This window comes from Anser anser (assembly GCF_964211835.1).
Source record: "Anser anser genome assembly, chromosome: 1".
Lineage (NCBI taxonomy): Eukaryota > Metazoa > Chordata > Aves > Anseriformes > Anatidae > Anser > Anser anser.
In genome coordinates this window covers 117,981,485-118,001,372 of record NC_139720.1, presented here as the reverse complement: position 1 = coordinate 118,001,372, position 19,888 = coordinate 117,981,485, and the positions used below count along the sequence as shown (strand labels likewise).

The following is a 19,888-nucleotide window of genomic DNA, read 5'->3' as shown; positions in this document are numbered from 1 at the left end:
CCTGAGCAATCCAACTTATTTGCGAAATAAGCCTTGCTGAAAGCCTCCTCAAACTCAAAAGGCACACTCTGGAGGTCTCACCTATATGTTCCATCTATATGTCCTTCTACTTTTTCATCATTACTATTTTGTTAATGAATGCTTGTAAAACTCTGGGCCTTCGATTACATCCCGCTAGGAAAAAGGATGTTGAGACCTCATATTTGACCATGGGAGACCACTCTGAGACCCCTTCCCTCCCTGAAATGTCATCAAGGGCATTCATCAGGAAGGCAGGCGATGCATTTTGAGTAATAATAATTAAATCCAAGCTGCCCGAGTTTTCACTCCACTTCCCAGGTGGTTTTTGCAGCCTGCAGTGAGCTTTATGTTGCCATGGCTACTCTTACAAGCAGTTCACCCCTCCTTTAAAACTAATCACTTCCCAGTTGCAGTATACACATACCCTATCAGGTAACTCAGCCACAGATTTTTTTTTTTCCCCTCTACCAGCTCTGTGAACCTGAATTTTGATTTAAAGTAACTCCACCCATTTTTCTTCTCAAGATAGATGCAAGTTAAATATTACTTAGAGCATTTCTTTCATTAACTTCTTCAACAGCATTAAGAAGCTGGTCTCTCTTGTCGTATCTTCCAAAAAGGTCCGTGGTGGAGCAGTCACTGCAATAGGCACGATCAGCAAAGTCCCTCAGGTCAACTTGTTTTGTGTTCAAGAGTAAAAACAGGCTGTGCAGTGTTGACAACCACTCTTCCAGTCTTTTCTCCAGACTTCAATTTCTCATCTTTTCCCTTTGCTACAACTCTGACAAACACATCGGGATCGCCGATTTGCTCATGCATAACAACTGCTCTGGTTGCAGAGAAGAGCTGGAGGAGCTGGCCGTTAATCATTACAAAGCAGCCTGCTGAAGAAAGGAATTTAATAAGCGGTTCCAAAAGGCTGGTTACCTACAAATTTGCAGTTTTGTGTTGACTGACACTTTTACAAGCTCACATCTCTGTAGATGCATGATATCAAAGAACACCCAAATTTATGTCTCAACATTTCCCTAAGGCAAGGATCTTAACAACACCTTTCTCCTTTCTTTGGCTACCTCCACGAAGCTTGTGGGAATCCATATATTCTGAAGACCCTCTATCCCACCTCCACCTACCAGCCAAGTGTGGTTGGAAAGCTCTCAGTGAGTTCAGAACACACGACTGAGGAGATGGACTTTGAGAAATGTTTTAGAACAGCCCAACAGTGTAAGTTTTATTGCCATAGCGAAGCAGGCTGAAAATCTGCCAAGCTCAACCCCTTCAAACCACCAGATTTAAATACAGAGCAATGCTGTCAGCCTGGATGAACTCACAGTTTATGCACACGGGTGTACTCACAAACTCCTTTGGGTAATGACTTTTCAGATATTTAAGATTTCCATGTTTGCAGATCTATGAACAGCAGCAACAGCACAAAAATAACCCCCTGAAATCCACATTCAGAATACTGCTCAAAGCTTCAACTTCTCCATAACTCACAATTTGAATACTCTGCACTCTTAGAAGACAGTTTGGTGCTGCGCGTGTGTTAGGAAGACATTGGCAGTCTAATCTGTAGGCACTCATCTCATAGACAGTTACTGAGTCAATGAAGGACACCTATCTTCTCAGTACTTTAGTTTAAGCTGCCTAAATATAGCAGCAGAATTTATAGGGGTTTTATACCGGTGTGGTGATATTTAAATCACAGCAGCCCATAGGTAACGGACACGTTATCCACCAATAATAGATGTTATGTTTTATCACGACACACAAAGTCCAACAATCTCTACAGGTGCACCCAAAAAAATGAGCTTCTGTACAATGCTCAGATCTGTTCTTCCTCTGCCTCCCTTAACGATGGTGCAGACCATTTACCCAGGAGGGCAAACAACATTTGGGGGTGCATTTACCACAGCACAGCTAGCCAGCCAAAGGAGGCGATTCTCCCTCTCCATTTAGCATTGGTGTGGCCTCACCTTGAATACTGTGTGCAGTTCTGGGCTCCACAAAATAAAAAGTTCCTTGAAAGCATCCAGAGGAGGGCAACGAAGCTGGCCAAGAGGCCAGGAGGAATGTCCTGTGAGGAGAGGCTGAGGACACTTGGGATGTCCAGCCTGGAAAAGAGGAGGCCAAGGGGTGACCTCGTTTCTCTCTGCAACCTCCTGAAGAGGGGAAATGGAGAGGGAGGCACTGGCCTCTGCTCCCTGGTCACTGATGACAGGACGCAGGGGAATGGCACAAAGCTGGGCCGGCAGGGGTCCAAGTGGACATTAGGAAACCTGTCTTTACTGTGAGGGTGGCCAAACACTGAACAGGCTTCCTAAAGAGATGGTTGATGCCCTGTGCCTATCAGTGTTCAAGAAACATTTGGACAATGCCCTCAGTAACGTGCTTTAACTTTTGGGTAGCCCTGAAGTGGTCAGGCAGTCGGACTCGATGACTTTTGTAGGTCCCTTCTGACAGAACTATCCCATCTCACCACTGTTCTCTACAGTGAACTTGTCAACCACAGCATGCTTCTTCTCTCCCCCACTATTTTGTTTTGAGAAAAATGCCAGCTTCTCAACCCCAGAAACGTCATTGGCTTCACAAGCACCGTAAGCTGTGCCTGCTTAGAGCTTAAGCTCTCTGCTCTGCCACCAGGCGCAGAGCAAGGACAGAGGCGCCTGGGGACACCGCGTGTTTCACCCACCATCCCGCTGGGAGGGCAGAGCAGGCCCAAGTGCTGAAGGCCTTGACTTGCAGGGCACCAACCCTCTTTGCATTTTCAAGTCCTTTTAAGAGCTGGTGAGGTAGACCAGTGTTTAGATATGTGAACGTGCTTAGTATGGATGAGGCATCTGCTTTTTAAGCTTCCCCCCGAAGGCCCACCTCTCTGAAAAGGGCACTCTCCCCCCTTCAACCATGCCGGGGAAGATGGGGGCTCTTCAGGGAGCAAGGCTCTTCCATCAGCTGTGCTGCTCCCATAAGAGTTTGGGAAGTGGTACGAAAGCAGTAACAGAAGATCTGGCTATTCCTTTTTGCCTATTCATTTTCCCCAGAAGTGAATCTTTCTTTAAAACAATATTTTAATAGGCAGCCACTATACAGACTTCCCCTGTGCTATCCTCTTCTGAAAAAAAACACAAATCAAATACCAAACTGACAGGAGGAGAACTTTAAGTTCATATTTGATTAGCGTAGCATTTACACTGCAGTAATTCCCCAAGTCCTCCACCATCCTGAGGTCCAGCTTCACCAGGCTCTGTACAGACACAGGAAGTGCCTGGCCCCTTGGTGTGTAAATCATTCCTCTAACTCATACAAAGTAGAAATCTCCAGGTTATTCCACCTAAAATACCAGATTGATGGCAACTAAAACATTCATTGTACAATGCAAATATTCACTCCAAGCACACAGTGATGGCAAATACTAATAAAATCTAAGTGAAGCTGAAGATAGATGACATGAGAGATCGCATGCTAAACTATTGTTTCAAATACCTGAAATCAGGAGAGCAAGCTACAATTATGATCAATAAAGCAAACAAAACAAATGGCCAATTAGGCATCTCATTAAAACTCCCTGAATATACATGCAATTATAGCATAGGCCTCACCCTTTCTCAAAAAATGCTAAAGTACTGCAGTACACAAGACAACAGTACAACAGTAGCCAAAACTCTGATCTGAATTATTCTGCTCTTAATTCTGAAAAATAGATTCATCAAATCTAACCATTAAGCATCTACATTCATGGCAAGTCCAGGCATTTCAACATAGGACTGAAGTTACAAGGCAGGGCCAGGAACATGGTCAAATCATCAAGTTAAATTACCTTAAGTTGTAATAAGAAGTATACCCAGCAGTCTAACTAAAAACATATTAGTATTTCAGGTTCCTTTGCTGGCCAAATGTTAGCTTGGAATGGCTCAATAGAAAAAAAAAAAACAGAACAAAAAAACCAAAGCAAAAAATAGAGCAGAGGATTATAAGTTTATCCTATATATTAAGTGATTACAAGCACATATAGAATGATAAATCCATTATTTATGTACTAAGCAATCTGTTGATTAGTGAGGAAAGAAAATTCTTTTAGGGTCTCATGTTGTGGGGTGACTTTAACCAAACAAATTCCCGGTGGCAGTAATGCCTTGCAAAAGAAAATCTGCAGTCTCATGTTCATGTAATAATTTCTGTGGACTTCAGTTTTGTACTACAACCTGTATATACAATGGATTGCTCAGTATATTTTGAGGTGTTCATAGCAATACCAGAATGAGCCTGTGTGTGGAAGTGTAAGTGTGAAGATGCTTGTGAGGTCTCTGGACTATTTTACATACAGTCTCCTGAAATCACAGGCAGTCGTAACTGTTACAGTCCCTTGCATATCTATCACAGCTACCTGAGCCTTCACGTATCTGAACAATGCTTTTTTTCATTATTATTACTATTATTTTTCTGTTCTGGAAGAGCATGCTGGCTGGATTTCCTGGGTTGTTGCTGAGGTTGGCAGTGTTCTTGCATCAGGTTCACAGCAAGGGAACCAGCCCCAGGTGCCTGCACGGTGCCAACTAAATCCCACAGTACCAAAGACCCTTTGCTTCCTCAGATGAAATCTTTGAGAGTTTGAACTACATTTAGCCCAGAAGGTGACCAAAATGCCTCCTATCCAGCAAGCTAATAAGGCTGCTCCAACCCAGGAGAAGCAAAAGACCACAGATGGAATTACAGAAAAAACAGGTTAATCTCTCAATATGCAAAGTTGATTCCCTGCTGAACTGGTGATCTCTGATCTTAATCACCCCAGCTCTGTCTGAGGGTACTGTAGAAGAATTGCAGCAGATCAACTAAAAAAATACATTTAAAATAAAAGTCTTTCTAGTTACTAAGTCTTTCTATTTACTTCCTACAGAGCAGACATGTTAAAAAATTAATTATTTAAAATATTTACCAAAGTCAGTGTTGGTAAGCAACAATAAAGCAGCAGCAAAACAAAGAGTTAAAAAAACTAAAACCAACAAATCCAAGAAAGCACTGAGGAATTCTTGTTAGGCTTCATCCACATCTAATCAGAAGGGTTTGAATGAGCTTCTTTTTCACAAATAAATAGATGATGTCATTAATTTTCTCCTGAACCTTGAGGCTGCTGAAGAAGATCTGATCTAATACCAGTTAATTCCCACTGCGTGCAGAATTGTAATCTGTCCTGCAAAGTAGATCTGACCTGGATTCAAGTCAAGAATTTGAGTGGACAACACGGAAAAAAATTTACAGGACAGATGTACATGCTATACCCACGTACATCATGCACACAAGTTTACATTTGTATCATTACAAAAGCATAACTGTTATCATACATACAATCTAACAGTGAGTCAAAACTTGCAGAATTAGTATATGTTCACATATACACCTACCACATGTACCTTCTTTGATTAAAAACTACAAAACCCACAAACATTTAGCAGTTAACATGTTTAAGCTCCACATTTCCTGTTTTTTAACATTAAAAATGTTATGTCGCTTATATAGGTCCTGTTTTCTTGAACATTTTGAAGACTTAAGAGGATAGTAATGATGCACATTTTAATTTGTGCTGCTACGCTGTACAGCTGAAAGCTTACATATCTGCAGAAATTCACTGTAAAGCTGAAACATAAATAAACTCGTCAATATTAGAAGTGCATGCGTACGCACACAGAGGATTGTAGGCTTGTAAACAGCACAAGCATAATTGCCTGGAGGAAATACTTGGCAAAAACAAAAGGCGAGAAGATCACCCCACAGATTTTAATTTATTTGTTTCCTCATTGCTTTATAAAACAAACAAACAAAAGAACCCACACGTTACTCTGGGGACTTGTCCTCTCCAAAATCACATCCCTCGGAAAGCTCTCCAATCATAGCCATATTAATTACGGCTCCAGCAGGCTTTTTCTTTTACAGCTGAAGCGACATGTAATTTTTCCACTAAAACTTGTCAACAGATTGCACTCAGGTTTCAAAAAGTTGCTATTTACTCCAGACACAGCTCTGCGAAGTTCCGAGATTTCTTTTTGGCTGCAAGTCTTGGGCACATGGAGAAATTATGCCAGCCCAGAAATGTGGGGCAGCCCCGCGCTGCCCTTACCTCTCCCAGAGCCCACGCAGACACCTTGCTGAGGGCTCCGCCAACATGCAGGAAAAGCCAGGAACACCCAGCCTCTGTCCCAGCATCTCCATGCCACCACCTGCTCCGGCCCCCAGGGCAAAGCATCCTCCTGAGCTCCTGGTGGGGGGAAAAAAGCCCTACGGTAGTCCTCTGTTCACACCTGCCTGAGATTTCTCATGAAGTGCTGAAGACACAGGTGTCACACAAATAACGTGACAGGGACACACACCCCAACTGTGAGCCTGTCACAGCCTGGTTTCCTAGTTCTGTGCCAAGAGAGACAACCACACAAATAGTAACCAAGAGCATGAAAATGAGATGAAAATTTAAGAAGGCTCTCACAATGAACAGGAAAGACAATTGCAGTCTTCTCAAATGCCTGCTATGGCATGTATAGCCCTCATACTCTCAGCTGAATAAAAACACACAGAAACCTCAAAAAACAGCAGCAAAACTGAATCCCATGAGACCTAAGAGGGCATTTGCATGGGTAAGGGAGGAACTAGGGATGCTATCTACAGCTGCCGGCACCTTAGTAAGTGCATCAAGCCTCTGAGAGCAATGCAAAAGGACCACCACCCTTTATCCCATGCAGGAAAGCCTTTTAAAGAAGGCGGCACTGCCATAGACACGGCACAAAATCCAACTTACCAGTACAAGTAATAGGCTAAAGCCAGCGCAATGAGCGTAGCACAGATTCCAGCTAGCAAGCATGCACCCGACTGGCCTACCAGCATCTTCCCAGTCCGTTATTGATTAACAAAACCAAAAAAGGAGGAGGAAAAATGGAGGGGCAAAAAATGGGCGACGTGAGTCCTTGCTAGGAAAGCAAATCAGTCTTGACATGGAGGAGGGATTATGATGACAAAAGCACATCGAGGTAAATCTGGAAGCGCTGCAGCTACTAAGACTGCCGGCTCAGCAACAGGAGGAAAAAAAGTTAGGTGTCCTCTTCTTTACGTGGCGTCGTGAAACACTGCACTAAAAAAGCCCCTCTCACCTCAAAGAATGAGGGCACGATGGGGGCATAAGTGGACTAACATTTAAAATTGGTAATACTTCTCAATAAATATTACTGTCAGGTGGTGGTGCTGACAAACCAGGCTTGTGCTCTAATCCAGTAATCTTCTTACAGCAAATTACCAGGCTACAATCAACTGGATTCACTCGCGTGATGAGGTATGTATGCCCAGTACTGCTGCTTGACATGTTTTATGGTGGTGGTGGTTTTTGTTTGTTTGTTTTTCGTAAGACCTGAGAAAGGACAACCCTAGACGGTAAGAAAGAGAAGCCCGCCTCTCCTCTCTGAGGAGCCAACAGGAGATTTGGGGGAGCATGGCCACAAAGAAAGGGTTTGGTCTGCCTCCAGAGCACAGTCCTCCTAAGGCTGGAGGACTATGTGCCTCAGCAGTGTGAAGACAGGAGGTCTTTTAACAATGTGAATAAAGAAAGGGGCTTTGCAGCCAGCTGGGGAGCAGGCTGCAGGGTGCTTTCTGTGGAGGGGGAATTGGGACTGCGCTGCCCTTACCCTTCCTCTGCAGGTCTTGGAGGAGAGCTCTACCACGCTACAGGCGACGGTATTTTCTCTCTCTTCTACTCCAGATCCAGGGCTTTGGGGAGGCCTGAGCTGCAGTAGGCCTGCTCCTGTGGGCTGGTTAACAAGGTGGTGACAGGGGATCCAGGGAAAGAAAGCAGCAAGAAGCCTACCGGAGGTCCAGGTCCTGCTGGGCCATTCCGCACCGTGATCCCAACAGAGACTTGAGGCCAAGGCCACAGTGGGACAAAACAGGTAGATGGTAGAAGAGCGTGGCTGCTGCTCACCCGCAGATACACCACAGCCCTCAGCGTGGGGACAGGCCCTTCAGCTGGCAGAGCTGATCCTCATGTGAGAAGGGCCAGGCCTCCAAAAAGAGCAAGAAGAAACCAAACCCGAGCACAATCTAGCTGAGATACCACAGAAAAACTGAAGTGGCATTGCAGACCCAGCGCTTCCATTTGCTGACCAAACCTGGGCAGCAGCCATACAGCAAGCTGTGGGGTACTTCTGTCTCCCCTGAAACCCATTGCTGCCCGGCACGTGCAGCCACAGAGGTTCTAGTAAAGTGGGGAGAGACAGTGCAAAAGTGTGCCAGAGAAAACAAACAGGAAGTCTGACAATCAGAGAAACACACAATGCTTGCAACTATTTAGAAACACGGCCAAAAAGGAAACTAGAGGCTGTGAATCTAAAAATCACAGCCCAATAGGAGATTTTATCTGGCGTGAAGCTCAGCAGAGCTGGGTGGAAAAAAGAAAGGAGCATAAGAAGCTGCCTCTGAGTTTAAAAGCAAGCACAAGATAAGCATGCCATATGCTAGAAAGTGCAGTGAGAAAGGTCCCATGAACCTGGTCCTTCACAAAAACAACTTTCAACTGGGACAGAAACAACCCAGCATTCACGACTTTAAGGAAAACATCAGTTGCTTTCTCTGCACAAATTCAACAGGTCTTCCTACCCCATTGTGTCCTGTGCAAAGTCCAGGCGTATTTCAAACACTTTTCCAACTTCACCTGTAGCTCAACCACATTTGTGATTACACAGGCGGAAGCCTCACTGTTATTCACACCCGTGTCAGCTGAGGAGGCAGCTTGCAACCAAATTTCTTGCTTGGGAATAGTATTTGTGGGCTCCAAAGAAGTTTCCATGGATTATCTTTCCCAGCCTGAGACTGGTCACACTGTTTCTGTTCTCAGTTATAAATACAAAGTTATGTATTGTAACAAGAACCTAAGGGACAAACACAGGTGTAGTTCAGAGATAGCCGGTTTTTCAGACATGCACAATCTGTAACCTGGTCCTTGCAATGTTTCTGTAGGTGAAGCTGAATCACCATTTGGCAGGACTGCTGATCACTACTTTTCCAGAGCACAATATTCATTATAAAAATTGCATATAATGGAACATGGCTGGGCACAGGACAGCCTTATGATTTTGTAAATAAAAACCAAAACAAGAGTAGCAATTATCAAGAGGCCTCATTTAAAAAAATTAATTAGGAAGTTGTAATAATTGTCTATATCTGGAACAAGTTTTATCTGGTATTTCATTTATAAAAGCAATTCTAAAATTATAGTGCTGGTATTCAAACAGTGATTCTATAATACCAGCCCTTACATAACAAACAGAAAGGAGTTATCTAACAGAAGTGCTATTAGTACAAAATGATTTCTGAATAATAGGCCTCTTGTATTGTGTGAAATAATCAATGTTACATAATTAAACTATGTTGCCAGTCTTAGTCTCCGATGATTAAGAAAAACCTCAGTAGTGTCTACTCATTTTTAAGACTACACAAAATGCTCCCCTCTGCTCAGAGTAGTTAAATTTTCAAAGCAGGTGGGAATTCATCCTTTGTATTCAGATAAAAATAAAATACAATAGAAATTTCATGAGCATACATGCATCTACGCAAGAAGCTGTAAAATTCAGGGACCCATCCAAAAGCCCACTTTCAGCCACAGAGAATGGCTGGTGGCTTGAAATAAATGAATAAATAAATAAAAATAGGAAGAGGAATATGGGGATAGAGGCACGTGTCTATAAATTTGAGTCTACATCTTCTACATAGCTTGGGTGAATCTAGAAAATGCTTTCTGGCAGTTTCCTTCCCTGTTAAGCCAGGGATGCAAAATAAGGGATAAACAACAAAAAAAAAATCCAATCCACTATCATCCAAGATTTAAGTGTTAAAAGAGGGATGATACACTTCACCTTCTGGATTGAAAATTATGCAAAAATCAACCCTCAAAAAAAAAAAGCCAACCAGGAGATACCTGTCAACATGCAAATATGCTGTGGCTGAACAAGGAGAAGCTTTTGACTGCTGCTAAATGAAGTCTCAGCAAACACTGCATGCGTGCCTACGAGCCCCTTCTCGAGTTCAAAGCTTTTCTTTGATGTAGTGCATACTAATAGGGAAGAAACTGGAAGTCTGTCTTTCAAGAAATGCTGAGCTGCTTTAAATTTTAGGTATGAAACACTACTGTCTGCAAAACACGAGCAATGTGATATATCTCATGACTGCAGCCACAGTAACACTCTTCTGCAACAGCCCTGTGGCCGCCTGACTGGTGCCACGGGTGAACCATGCAGGAGCAGGAAGACTCTCAGGCTCCCGGAGGCAACCTGACCGCCTCCACCTTACCCGTTCCTGAGAGGGGACCAGGACATGCGACACTAAGCACATTGGCTTCTCTTATGCTTCACACTTCTTCAGCGTTTGCTACCACTACCTCACCCGCCAGGATGGAGATGCTTAAATAAATCACCAAATAATTCAAAAATGCAATAAAGAGAAGGCCCCACGTGACAACAGAGCTATCCATATGCTGTACAAATCACAGCTTAAAAAAAAAAAAGAGAAACAGGAAAATTTTCCCCTGCTCATGCTCTCCTGTACTAAACGAAGAAATTCCACAGAAAAGCATTTGCAGAATTGCACCCTGCAAATGGGGTGCCCAGAGAGCTGGGGAGTCTCCATCCTTCAAGATCTTCAAAAGCCACCTGGACACTGTCCTGGACAGCCTGCTTGAGCAGGGGGTTGGACCCGGTGACCCCCAGAGGTCCCTTCCCACCTCTGCTATGCTGTGATTCTGTGAAATGTGCCACCAAACTTCTAACTGTTCACGGCTCACCAGCAATGGAGCATTGCTGCTCTCAAAGACAGCTCGAGAGCAGAATACACACCATGCATTTGTAACTTACCGTCCACAAGTTTCTTAATGGATCTGTGACAAACACAGAAGACTAACTAGCCTATTGTCACCAGGCTGACATTTGTTACGTGCACAAGGATACCTCCTCTAGACCTTTCTTTATAGGAAGTGTAAGCTTCCACCACAAAATTTGCAGGGGTTCAGTCTGGGAGGGAGGTGTGGACCATACAGGAGAAGGATAGAAGATGAAAGCCTTTCTTCTGAAGTATTTGGCTTTGGAAGATCTCAGTAACAAGAGAGGCATGGGAAAAAAAACTAAAAATACTAAAACCAGAAGCGGTAGTGTTCTACTGGGTGACTAATTGTCACTTAGGCAGCTTCAGATAAAACCCCATTATTTAGAGTCAAGAAAGAATAATAGGTGAAAAACGTGGCTTGGAATAACAACAGGTACAGAACCCAAGCTTGATTCTGTGGAGGAGTATGTTCAGTGCAACGCTACTTTGTACAGTCTGCCTTTTACAACCCAAACGGTGAGAATGCATGAAAGAGCAATAGAGAAGGCCAGCAAGCCACACTGCCCCCCTTCTTCCTTGTGCAGGATCCAACTTGTATGCTCTTTCCTATCACCTCAACTGTCACCAGCAGCGTGTTCCAGCCAGAAAACAGCAGCTATGCTTCCTTCAGGTGATTTGACTGACAAATATTTCACAATGCTGTTACCAGTCTGAATTCATAATCATCCCTGTGGTCAGATCTCGTTTTGCATATGCATAAGACAGGGTATCTTTCTAAAAAGATAGGGCAGACTATCGAGCAGACTGATAGCAAAAGCAAATACGTGCTGGGCAAAGTTTTTTTGTTCTGTGTTCTCAGACAAGATCACACCAGCCCCTTCTGACCTGAATACCAAGACTGACAGCAGCCACACAGCATACAATCTTTTTGGTGTAAATGAAAAAATAAAAAAAAAAAACACCCCAAAACATACCAACAAGAACAAAGAACAAACCATTAGAACATCGAATTTTGAATGTAAGGCTGAACTTCAGGCACATGAACACAGGCTTTTGCACATGGCACAATCTTTCTAAATTAGAACCAACCCACTTCATAAACACATTATCCCAACTCATTCAAAAAGATTAATTTGGAAGTGGAAAGTTTGTATGCTGTTAAAATTTGGACTGTTGTTGGCCATTCAGCTGGGAAACTGAACAGAAATTGTTCTGCCAACAGCCCATCCATTTAAAAACCCATATGAGAGAAAGACCTGAAAAGAAACATTTGTAGCTCTCCTCATTCCTTAAGATCTTTCATCTCTTGGTAGCTTGGCATCCTATTGATAAATACACCTCCTGTAGGATACAGTTAAATCATTATGAATTCTTCAGATCAGGGGTCCCTTCTATGGTAACACATGCAGACTTTGAACTCCAACAGTGATCAGAAATTGAGGACCGGTTAGCATTTTCGTGATTCAGTTTCGCTTGTTTAGCTTCTTCCAAACAGTAGCCTTTTAATGCAGTTTTTGAGAAGGAGGTGACCTAAGTATCTTTTTACTGAAGACTGCAGGGATACTCGAAATGACTGGCCCACTAAAAACGCATGCCTCTGTTGCACCAGTGAAATTCAGAGCTAGTCTGCATGAGGGCTACACCCCAAACGACAGCAAAAGCACTCACGTTTTGACAGATGCTCTCTGCTCTTTTTATCATCGCGTCACATAAACCAGCTCAGACTGAATCTAGACAAAAGGACATTAAAAGTAATCTTGATGCTGTGAGTACCTTCTCAGTCCTACAGGTGTCATAGTACTGACACTAGTCCAACTGTGGGAGATTGCTCAATGACCTAACCCCGAGCAAGGCAGACAACTGTGTGCATGGAAACTTCTACATCTCAATACCTTCCACACTATCACTTCCACTTCTCTCAAAGATGCACAATATCACTGGAGCAGAGATTGTTTTCTGTTACCTGGCACATTTATAAAGCACCAAAAGACGTATCAGCTGAAATTAGTAGTATAAAAGCAGGCACCCATTTCTCTTGGAGCTTGCATCGTTTCAGAATAGTTGGAGTGCCAAATCAAAAATTGCTCCCTGTCATTTGAAAAATTAGAAACTAATTAGTAAACAGAGGTGTTTATTGTAGCAAAGCCTCACATTCAAAACAACCTATGTGCCACGATTTCTGAATGCCATCGCTGCTAGCTTGGCAGTGCTCTTCAAAAGCTCCTCAGTCAGGAAGAGTAATGGTTTGAGAAGCAGCATTTATGCTCTTATGATTCATTTTTATCTGCCAGAATAACCCTTAGCTCATCTGCAATTATATGCCAAAAAATCAGATACTCAACGATATTAAAAACTGCCTGCAGTTCAATGTGACGTGTTAATATAGAACACATTTATAGACAATGAATCTAGCGAACCATGCTAGCTTCGTTTTAAATAAACAGACTGCTCTAATCACCAAAACTAATTTAAAAGAATCAATATTTCTCCAATCAAGATACATAACAAGAACTTTCATGCTATTTACTCAGCAATGTATAATTGCTTCTTAAGTCTGAAGTCAGGTCTGTTCACTTTTAAGCCCATTAAACATGAATTACTTCCTTTGATTCATTCTATTTAAATTCCTCTTACCTTTACTGTAAGCAGCCAGGTTTTGGAAATATCTGTAATAATTCAAACTTTGCTGCATTAGTAAGTATTTTTCTGTAACTAATTTCATTACTTCCGGGCAACTAGGAGCTTATTTAGACATCTGATTTGACTGACTGCTCACAAGTCCTACTCCAGGCACTGCAAGAGGCTCACTCTTAACTCGTACTTAGGGTTAGCAGCCCTGAGGTTTGCTTGTGTGACTGCTTTTAGAGTACTTACTGATCTCAGGTCTTTAAAAAAAAAATAAGCTAAACCATATATTATTTTTTTTTGTTTAGAACATTGGAATTTTTATTTCATAAAAAAGAAAACGGATCATTTCAGTAGACTGATTTAGGGAACAGCTAACCTAACTAAATCTAAGAAATTGGTACTGGCAGGCACCGAGGGATGAGCAGCCTGAACACAGCAGCACAGGCAACTGAGCTGTAAGTTTGTGTTACCAAATACCCTAGTGCTACATTAGCAGTGAAGGTGTTTTCCTTCTGAGGTACACACCACAACACTAAGCAGCATTCCTATATCTGCAACAGAAGAAAAGGAATCACAGAAGTTGCTTCTGTACGTTAGCCCTTCTGCTCCCACATTGATACATATCCAAAGTTTCTAGATGATTCCTTGCTGAGTATGGCAGAAACTCAGAAGAGTAGAGGAGTGTCTTCCTTGACAGCCATCCAGAAGGGACTTGCAAAATCACTATCCGACAGGCCTGGTAGTGCCGCTGAGCAGCCTGAGCTGCTGCCCTACCTGCACACCCCTTCTCCTCCATGGTGGAGCACAACAGCAGCCACATCATCTCCTCACGCTGCCCTCAGCTTCCTCCTTTCTGTTGTCACACTGTGGCAGTAACAAAGGATGCTCTCTTTTGAGAGGGATATCTCTTATCTGCCAGACATTTTCAACCACAAATGCATATGTTTGTGCAGTCTCCAACTCCGCAGTCTTGAGCCAAACCATTCTTGTGCACCAGGGTAGGGGTCCAAACAAACTTGAACACCAAAACCAAGGCAGAAACAGAGACTCCCTTAAGGGATGACAAAGGCACAGAGCCTTGTGACAGAACTGACCTTGCTTACGTGGCATAATAATAATGCTGGTTGCAACAGCATTCATATTCCCCCATCTGTACTCCCTGCTGCATCAGGAAGTACTGCCAAAAGGTTCTGAACACGTGGCCTTCACAACTTAAAAAACAAGTGAAAACAACTGCTCCCATTGCAACATTTACATTTTCAGAGCAATTATAAATACATAATAGTACATGCCTTTATAGCTTCTTCTACAGTGTTTTAGTTTGGATCACTTTTACCTCTCAAAATAAATATCCCTACTAGGCAAGCAGTAGTTGGCTGAATAAAGGGAGCTAGTCCCTGCACAATCCAGCTCCATGGTGCAGCTATTTTAAATGAAACAGGCTTTAACAGCAAACTTGTTTAAAGCTAAGCTTTATGCAAGGCAGTCTACAGAACACATTCATAAAGCTTTAAGAACCTAAATTAGAACTTAAGTTGCAATTAGGCACCTGCTCCTAGAAGCAGCAGTTACCAAACTCTCTTGCCTGGGGTCTAGAGACTCAGCTTATGGGCCTTTGATTTCCACTGATTCTCCCATGCTCGGACTGGTCCGTGACCACCATGGCAGGACTGAACAGTGCTGGGTCCTGCTCCCAAGCACAGCCAGCATCTTCTGATAGTGCTGCTCTTTCCCTAAGCCTCCTAGGGATCAAAACTTGGAGTCGTGTAGTCCCACTCTCTTCATAGATCACGAGGACTGAGTGCTTCACAAAACACAGCCAGTACACTTACTTCTTCCAAATGAAAATCCTAAGGAGAGCCACCCTCTGTTACCTCTCGGCTATATACAGGCTCAATAGTTAGAGTCGATATACCAAAGCGAAAGAGATCAAAGCAGTATTATATCCCCATCCTGAAAGAGTTCAGAGCTACAGTTCCCACCTGGCAGAAGAATGCTCCATGCTATAATTCACATATAAAACAAACAAACGTAACTTCTCAAGTGCTTCTGGAAAAGAAAAACTAACAAAGAAAACTAAGCGCTTCTGGACTACCAAAGAACACTAGGCCTTTCTCATTTTCAGTATCACAGCTCAGGGTGCTATTAAAACAGATAGGAGGGAATGTTACATTTGTGTGTTGTGAAAACTAGACTCTTGGCTTTAAAATCATCCCACAGACTAACAGCAGGGAACGTGTCTTTGGTAGCAGCGTTTTAGAGTATCAGTCTGCCAGTGAAGAAGCCTCTGTTTCATAGGTTTCGAAGCTGCCTGTTACGCTGGTAAATTAAATATGAAAACAGAGAATGCAATCAGTTTTCCAATGTACTCTATGTTTCTCCTTGTTTTAACTAAAAGAAACTCTTGAAATTGCGATTGTCATTACTGCCTTTGTGAGCTGCTTCTTGTTGTAGCCTGCTGGATCTTTGTCTTTGCAAATACTTTTTTTTCCCTGTGACCCCCAACTAAATTTATATTAAAAATGACTCTTCCAACAATTGCTACAAAATTGTCATGCTGGCAAGCCTAAGAAAGAGAAATCTCCCCATGAAGACGTGCAGTAAGGACAAAAACAGCAGATGGTACCCATAGGGCCTCTGCCTATGCATGAGCCTCAACAGGAAGGGACATAATGGTACGAGAAATGCTATCATAATTCAGTCTCCCCATAAGTCAGTCCCTCACCTCTTTGAGTGCGTGCCTGCTGGTACCATTTGTGCTTTGCTTCATGAAATGGAGATTTGTTCTGCGTAAGAAGTGTCCACTGGGACACTGAAAAGCTCTCAGTAAAATTTCTCTAATCCATATTAATATCTATCGACCCGCTCTGGATTTATCTAAACAATCAAGAAGGTGAAGGAATTATTCATGGGATTATTCAACCCATGCAGCTTCCAGCATGGCCATCCACCTTATTCAGGACATTTCATTTCCAGACGATTCCTCCTTGCAGGCTCTATCGACCAGAGATAAAAGACCCAGGCATATGCTACACAAGGGGCACAGGCACCAGGCTTTGCAGCCTGCAGGGCTAGGTGCCTGAAGCCCAAGTTCCCTCTTCTCCAAACAGAAGCAGAACTTGAAAATTCAACAGCCGTGCACAGTTCATACAATCCTGTCCCCCACCAGCATATTTTTGCTTCTCAGTAACACTTGCGTCAATGGCTTTTTCAGGCCTTACACAAAAAGGAGAAAGGCAAAAATTGGAGCCATATAAACTGAAAAATAAGCTATAAAACAGCAAATCCACAAAAAATAGGCTTTCACGCATTGCTGGGGTATTGCTTTTGCACTGATGGCAATGAGCGCGAGTAAAAGCATTCTGCAGAACCAGCTTTGAAAGTCGCTGGTCACCACCACAGTGTAACAAGGCTTTGTTCATCTGTGTCCCTTCACCTACCAAAGCTGCAGATGGTCAATATTAATCAGATTCAGGTGTGATAACTAAAGTGTGTGTAAAATTTTGATCCAAGAATACCTGGGGCTTGCAGAAGTGGTTATTTGCCCACCCAATATAACCTATGATGAATGCTTTAGCATTTTTTCATAGCAGGAAAAACTACAACTTCAAATGGAGTATACCTTTGCATGGAGTCAGAAAACATGCCCTGAACACAGTCTATGGATGATCCAGTAGGTATTGCTCTGTGAAACTGAGCTTTGAAAAAAATCTCACAAAGATTAAAGTTTTGTGGGAGAAGACTCATCCTATAATAGACCTTGAAACATCATAAAATACTAAAGCAACACTGCATGTGTGTGCAAAATCACCAGGAGTAAATTGCTTTCTTATAAAAAAGCTATTAATAGCCCACAAAGAGGGCAGGGTATCACAGAGATCATCATTAAAATGTCAACATCTGACACTAGACACTCCAGGGTTTTAAAATCTTACCCTGAAAAACTGTCCTATTGCTGTGTCAGTGGGGTCTCATCAGCCTTCCACTTTTGCTGTCACCTTTTATGCATGAGAGACTGCAAAAAAGGTCAAAAATAAGAATTCTGTTGCTGTAACTTCACATTGTTACATGTTGTTATCAGATAAAATTTAAGAATGTTTGGATTAAAGGCAGCCCAGTCTAAGATGACCCTAGAATCAGCATTCAAAAGATTTCTAAGAAGTTTGTAAGAAGCACTTCAAAGCACTGTAAGGCCACAGTTCCCCTTTTACACTTCGGGGGGGAGGAGACAATTTAGCATTTATAGAGTCCTCTAGAGGTTTATTTGTGGTTAAGTCTTTGCTGCAGTTACTACCAACAGATACAGCATTCAAGAAAGCGCGTGAGCGAACACTACAGCAAGCACCAAGCTGAAGCGCAGGTTTCATCCCTAAATTAAATACCAAGAGTGGGAGACGTTTGATGCCTCTCCTAGCAATTCATACAGATCTATGAAAAGAACAGGATTTGCACTCTTTTTTTTTTTTTTTTCTCTAAAAGCATCTTATTGCTACAGACAAAATGCAAATACAGAAACGTGGGGGAAGATTTCTTTCTTACCACCACCACTGCGGACCACTTCTGGCACCTGGCAACTCTCAGAGTAACAGGAGAATTCCCATCTCCTCCCTCCAGGGAAGTACCACTGCTTATGTTTCAAGAGATTTGCTTTCTCATTTGCCTATAAGCAAAAAAGACATTCTTCAATGAATCAAGGTGAAAATACTTTGTTTAAAAGCAAAATACAATGCAAACAACACAGAGCTGCTAACCCTGGTCACAAATTCTTTAACTCAACCGCTCTCTATAAATATTACCCATCTTTCTCTCTCTTTGGGGAAAAAAATAAAAAAACAAAAACAAAACAGAAACCTCTTCCCATATACTAATATTACACCCTGCTCCACAGGTAACAACTACTATTGCTTTCAGAAGGTCTGATCGGCACATATCTATGAAATTAAAAGCAAATGTTCTCAATTTATATTTAGTAGTGAAATTGCAGCTCCTATTCAGGATGGAGAAGGGGCTTGCATACTTAAGGACTAGCCTACTTTTCCTAGCTTTACTAATAAGCATAACAAAAGGTATTTCTTTTTACCTACAAAACCCTGTCTTGATAGAAGTTATTTGAAAATGAAGCAGAAGCAATTATCCACTCTCAAAACACACGCTTAATCCCTATATTTTATTAAGAGCAGTTTTTTTATGATCCTGAAGCAATTAAGTTAATCATTATTTAATTTTAGATTTACTGAACTGAAGATTTACTTCAGACACAAGCTCACTTTCTACATAATTTAGTCTCAGTAATTAGAGATGTACTTTACCCAGAGGTGGCTTGTTTAAAGTGTTTTATGTAATTTCACAAGCCTTACAAGCTCGGCAAGGTTTGTGCAGAAATATACAAAGTTTGTTAAACCTGAGTTTATGGGGGGGGGGGGGGGGGCATTTTTAGACTGAAAACCTGATTTTCTCAAAAATAATAATTAATAAAGGAAGAAAAAAAGTTCTTCAAACACCTGCCCTGCAAGTTAGATGCATCACAGAAGGGAATACAAAGCATTTCTCAAACCCACCGCTACCTTTACCAAAGATTAAAGCCGTAAGAGCAAAAATGTTCCTCTCACACCATTTGCTTCATTTACTACTGATTTTAACCAGGGTGTAGGGTCTACAGGAAGAGGTGGGTTTCTGAAAGAACTCCCAGCAGATACCTGGCACTGGAAGTAATCAGTACTCAATCCCTTAGACACTAGCAGAGTGCTGTGACAGCTGTATAGGAGGAGCAGAAATACAGACCGGGCATGTAGGATCACATAGTATGTATTTACCCTGGATACCAAGCCATTCAAAAACTGCTTAATTCTGACCTAGTTCTGACAAATTTGTGCAGCCCTCACGTTGACACCAAAGCACACTAGCAAACACTAGTTAGCCATTCAGCAACTAACGGGCTACCTCGGATTTAGGTCTGTATGCAGTTAATGACTTCGCTGTCTGCCAGTCCATCTGGGCTGGCACCGCTCCCTAGGCCAGTTTTCTGTCAAAATGCATTCGCTGGTTTTTGGAGCAAAGGGTACCACCATCTTTTGCCATTGTCATTAGAGACAAGGAAGAGAGATGACCAGGCAAGCATTTTAAAGAGATACACCACTTTTTGCAACTCTTTCTCACGCAAGTTGTCCAAGAAACCAAAGCACAATTGCTCAACACAATTAAACCCAGCTATTTTCAAACCAAGAGATCTCATTCCCTCCAAATGTGGAAAGTGTAGATTCATTTCAAGACTTTAATATTAGTGCTTTTACGATGCAGTTTGACTTTCTGCATAGAAATGACTACAGAACTCATGAGCATGTGGCATCAATGGCACACAGGATTTCACCAAAGACTGACGGAGGAAAACATGAAG

The 19,888-nt window shown here is 42.3% G+C and overlaps 1 protein-coding gene across 2 annotated transcripts in view; it reads right to left on the bottom strand.

Annotated features, from left to right (window-relative positions):
* The window catches only part of AGPAT3 (1-acylglycerol-3-phosphate O-acyltransferase 3), a 91,664-nt gene that overhangs the window by 32,977 nt on the left and 38,799 nt on the right, over positions 1–19,888 (bottom strand). The window contains exon 2 of one of the 2 annotated variants that reach the window (XM_083820680.1): positions 18,034–18,154. The exons of the other annotated variant lie outside the window; for it this stretch is intronic. The gene's annotated coding sequence lies outside the window, so the exon portion shown is untranslated. The remainder of the gene's footprint in view (positions 1–18,033; positions 18,155–19,888) is intronic. 2 annotated transcript variants of the gene reach the window in all.